A 4,909-nucleotide genomic window follows, 5' to 3' on the forward strand; every position below is an offset into this window, starting at 1 on the left:
GTTAAAACAAAAATGAAGCAAAACAAAAGAGTAAACTTAGAATGGCTACTCATCCTCTCACCCTGCCCTCAGGGGCGAGCAGTTTACCTTATCACTTACCCTCAGTCGCTCCCCGAGCGAGCCACCAAATGCCGCAGTCTGTGTGGGCACAATTCAGGAGCCACTTGTCAAAAGAAACTAACTTTATTTTTAGAACTACAAACGCCAAACAAAACAGCTCCTCAGGAAAAAACCTTCAGAGCCCAACTGCCACCACCGGCTTCCACAAGCCTCTCACCCACACCAACCTCACCACCTCCCACAATCCTCCTGCTCTTGAGGCTGATTGGCTGGGTCGCGTGGACGGAGCCAAAGAAGTCCCCCAATGAGCAGCTCCGTGGAGGAGCCAATCAGCTAGATGTTGCTGGGGCCGCTGTGAGCCAATCATCAGCTGGCAGTCTGAAGGGCAGGGAAACAGCCCAATGAACATCACCGCAGAGGAGCCAATCAGCTAGATGTTGCTGGGGCCACTGTGAGCCAATCATCAGCTGGCAGTCTGAAGATTGCTGGCAGCTGGAAGTTTGCTGGGGCCCCTTTGGCTGTGGCTCTCAACAACAGTGCAGACAGTGCTGCCAAGGAAAGTTCCAGAACTGGTGAAAGGAAAACAGCTTTGGGGTTTCTATGGGAACCCACTCAGGCTGATTGTCTTATCTTTAAGAATATGTAATTCACCAGGGCGAGACCTGAGCCTCTGTCCAGATCTTTCACCAAATCCACAATTTTTCCTTGGGTCCCTTTCTCCACATAAGTGTTGATCTGCTTCTTGGCCTCTTAGGTGTTTGTGAAATTGGTGGAGAAGGCCTCTGAGTGGTACAGGTTCTTGACATCCACCAAGAACTTGTCCAGAAGCTTCAGATTGTGGTCAATGAAGAGGCTGCTGCTGGAGCTGGAGCTGGCAGATGGGCTTGTTGAGGGTTTGGAGAAGATTCTGGTGGATATCAGCCTTGAGGTCTCCGTGAGTTTGAAGCCCATCCCTCCAGGATCTGGGTGTGAGTGTTATCCTTGGTGCCCATAGAGAGTGAGGCCAAGGCTGTGGCTATGCTCCAGGGGAGAAGAAGATGTTGGTGGTGTTGGACTCATGGGCCGGCACCCGGTAGAGGCAGAAGGCAAACTTGGCCAGGTTTTGTGTGATCCTGTGGGAGGCTGAGTTCTTCTGGTCATGCTTGGATGCATCTGACTCCTCAGAATCCTCAGTCAGGCAGCCAGTAGCCAGGCAGCTGAGGCCGGCCAGCAGCAGGAGGCCCCAGGAGATAGAGGACAGCATCGTCCTGCAAGGCAGAGGAGGCCAGAGGCCTGAGTTCAGCCCACAGTGACTCTCTGGCTTGCATGGACACCATGCAGAGCCACCAGTGTGTAGTTAGCTCCAAGATGGCCCACCTATGCCAAGCGATTCCTCCACCTGCATCACTGCAAACCCCCAGGGAAATGCAGAGCTGCCCTGAGCCCTAAAGGGTGTGAATTCTCTGCTTCCTTCACAGTCCTGTGGGGACAACTGCTCTCCTCCAAAGCCTAGAGGGGTTCAGGTGCTCAGTCAGTGTCGGCCAGCAAGTGGAGTAGGGGACCAGCTCAGGCACTCTCCAGCAGGGTACTGAGCCCACCCCTTTGGCCTGTGCACTTGGCAGCTGCAGTGACCTTGAGGCTATGTACTGTGGGGAACCTGCTGCCTGCAGAGGAAGAACCTGGCACTTGGACCCCTTGAGGACATTGTGGAGCTGGGCTAGAGCCCCCAGGGGCTGTCCCCACCTGATCCTGATTGAGCCTTAGCCCTGAGTGAAGAGTGGCATGCCTAGGCTGTTCTGTGACCTCAGCCCCAAGGTGGGCGGGCATCCTATGTGGTCCATCTGCTGTCCTGCTGACACTGGGGGAGCTAGAGGGCCCTGTCCCTCCCCAGCTGTGTGAGCCAGGACAGGTTATTTGAACTCTATTCTCCTTGTGTGGCCCCACGTATAAAGTGGGGGTTCATGGGACAATTAAAGAATTCTCAACCCCAAAAGTGCATTGAAGGGCTCCGAGGGAGTGTCCCCTTGACGGAAGGGCTTGTGGGTGTTGCCAACTCAAAGCCTTTGGGTGACGGGCTGTGAGGGTCTGTGTTTCATGGCTGAGGATGCGGCAATAGCAAGGGGCAGGGCCTGTGGCTGGACCAGGGGGAGGAGACTCTGCTAGAGGTGGTGGAGGGCAGTGTCACCCTCAGCCACACGTGGACAGCCATGGAGCCCTGACCCCAGAGCTCCCTAGGCTCCAGCCCTGACCCCAGAGCTCCCTAGGCCCCAGCCCTGCCCAGGCCATGACCCTCCAGCTCTGTGGGGAGAAGTGCCCTCCTGCAGGCCCTCAGTTCAACCTGCTCTCCATACAGTTGGGGACCTCGAGGGCAGAGCTGCAGAGAAGCCAAGGGCAGCCCTTAACTAAAGTCGCCATCTGAACAGGGTTGAGAGAAACGTGTGTCCCTGACTTTATGCAGGAAAAACTGGTGGGAAGGAGTTGGGAATAGGAAACCCTGAGCTTCACTCATTGCCGTGACCTTTGGAAATATTTCTTTCCAACAAGGCATTAAAATGAAGTGAAAAACTCTTGGTTTCCACCACCTCTTTTCCTGGCCTTCATGTCTAAATAATCCAGAGAGAGCCAGCCACACGCTGTGGAACACACCTTTGTCTTTTTCTTTAACTAGCTGCCTGTCAGCACTATAGATGGTGCTAAAAGGGGTTGTACATGTCCCTGGCTGTCCCTGTGCTGCCCGGCTGGGCTTGGCTGAGCCTTCATGGTGGTGGAAGTCACCATCTATCAGAGCCTGAGGTCAGGAGATGGGTGGGTCTCAGCAGGGTAGGGACATGTGGTGAGTGGCCTCAGGGCCAGAGGTTGTGGTTTCTGTCCTGGGCAGGGCCACTGCTATACCCTTAGCCTTGAGCAAGAGTCTGAGCAAACACTGACCCAGGACTCAGCTACACGCACCAATACTCTCAAGCCAGTTAAGGGGCGTTGGGAGAGACCCAGGAGAATGACGTCCTCTGTGCACAAACCTTGGACTGTACATTACAGGGGTGTCTGTCAGGAGGTGAGAGGCTGCAGGGGGGAGGTGGGGGAAGGTTTCCAGCCCAGGTGAGCACCTCCACCCACCTCCCATGTCACCTAACCTCCTCTGATTTCTTCCCTTTAGAGTGAGGGTGTGAGGGACAGAGAGGGTCAGGGCCTGGTCAAGGCTGCACAAAGAAGCTGAGGCAAAGGTGGAACAAGCCTTGGTTTCCTCCTCTGGGACCAGGGGCTGACACAGTCCTGCCCATGGGATCCAGGCTTCATGGATGTCAGACCCAGGCCCTGACAGTGACCCCAAGCTTCCTGCTGGGTTCACTCTATTTCCTGGCCTGTTCCTGAAAGCCTTGGGGGCCCAAGACCTGCTCCCCCTGGGCTGCTACTGCAGGCAGCATCCTGCAGCCCCAAAGCCTTGAGCTGGGCAGGCCAGCTGCAGAGGGTGGACTAGAGCCCTCAGGTACAGACACGGAGGCCAAGCCTTCAGGAAAGGACTGGAGGCGGCACCCTGATGGTTCTGGAAGGGGGTGTGTGGGGGAGCAGTCAATGTGAGGCAGAGAGAGGGAGGACCCCCAAACCAGCTCATCTCACACCATTTCTGCTCCTCCTTGTTGACCAAGAGCAATGAGGCAGGGTCGAGGAAGGAGCCCTGACCTGAGGTCACAACCCATGGAAAGCACCAAAGCCCAGCATGAGCCAGCCCTGACCCCTGGTGACAGTGGCCTTGGTAAATGACGTCCTCTCTTTGAGTGACTCTTCCTGTCCTTAGAGTGGGGAGAGGAACCTCTGAAGGAAGAAGTGAGGCACAAACAAGGTGACCAGCAGGTGGCACTGGCCCTGAGGAAGTGTCCACACCTCTAGGGTGCCTGCTGGTGGCCACTTGCCCAAGGTCAGACAGGGCTCTGCTTAGCAGTGAGCTCCTTCTGAGGGAAAATTTCTACCTCTCCCCACCTGACTGGACATCGTCTGCCTGCTCCTCACTCTATGGCAGAGCAGACATCAGCCCAGGGTCACCATCATTGTCACATTTACTAAATATCAAGTTTTTGTTGCTTTATTTTTTTTGCTGCTTCTTATTCTTCCTCTTATTCTTCTTTTTTTTTGTGCTGGGGACAGCACCCATTACAAATAAAAAGCATCAGCTGATTGATTTGGTGTGGCTCTTTCCCAGGCAGTGTATGGCAATGTGGCCTCCTTGACCCTGGTCATCTTCAAAGGCCCCATCTCCAAATCCAGTGGAAGAAAAACCTGACCAAACACTCAGGCAGGTGACAGTGAGGTAAGAGGAAGAAAAGAAAGAGTTTTCTAGGCTTTGCTCAATGGCTCCAGAGGCTGAGCTACAGTCCAAGGTCACAGAGCAGCTGAGAGGCCTCCAGGCCAGACCAGGCTTCCTATTCTCCAACTAGGGCCTGAGCCCCGAGAGAAGCATTCAACAGTAGGCCCAGGTCAGCAGCATGGGCTCTGGAGCCCAGTGCCTGAGTTTGAGGACTGGGCACTGAGTGATCTGGAGCAAGTTTTCCACCTCTGGGTTCCCAATTTCCCATCTGTAATGGGAGTGACCACAGAACCACTTCAGAGGGGCTGTGAGGCTGAAATGTGTTCTCATGTGCCCTGAGCTCAGCGGCGGCTGGCTCAGAGTGGTCACTGGGGAAGGTCAGCTCGAACCCCATGAAGGTGGCCTTCCCAGGGCTCCCCTTCCCCTGGGTGCACAAGGTGGGCTCAGAACCACGGCCGGTGGGGGGGTTGTTCCAACTCTGTCCCTGGGTACATCTGCAGGGGATAGAAGGTGCCAGCCGGCTCCTGGCTGCCGTCTCTGACCCTCTGTCCTCATCTGCAGAAGGCAAGG

General features: G+C 55.3%; 1 pseudogene; it reads right to left on the minus strand.

The window, feature by feature from the left end:
* Positions 1–741: 741 nt before the first annotated feature.
* On the minus strand, positions 742–1,303 carry LOC144377572 (alpha-1-antitrypsin-like protein GS55-LT pseudogene; annotated as a pseudogene).
* Positions 1,304–4,909: the final 3,606 nt, after the last annotated feature.

This window comes from Ictidomys tridecemlineatus, chromosome 5 (assembly GCF_052094955.1).
Source record: "Ictidomys tridecemlineatus isolate mIctTri1 chromosome 5, mIctTri1.hap1, whole genome shotgun sequence".
NCBI lineage: Eukaryota > Metazoa > Chordata > Mammalia > Rodentia > Sciuridae > Ictidomys > Ictidomys tridecemlineatus.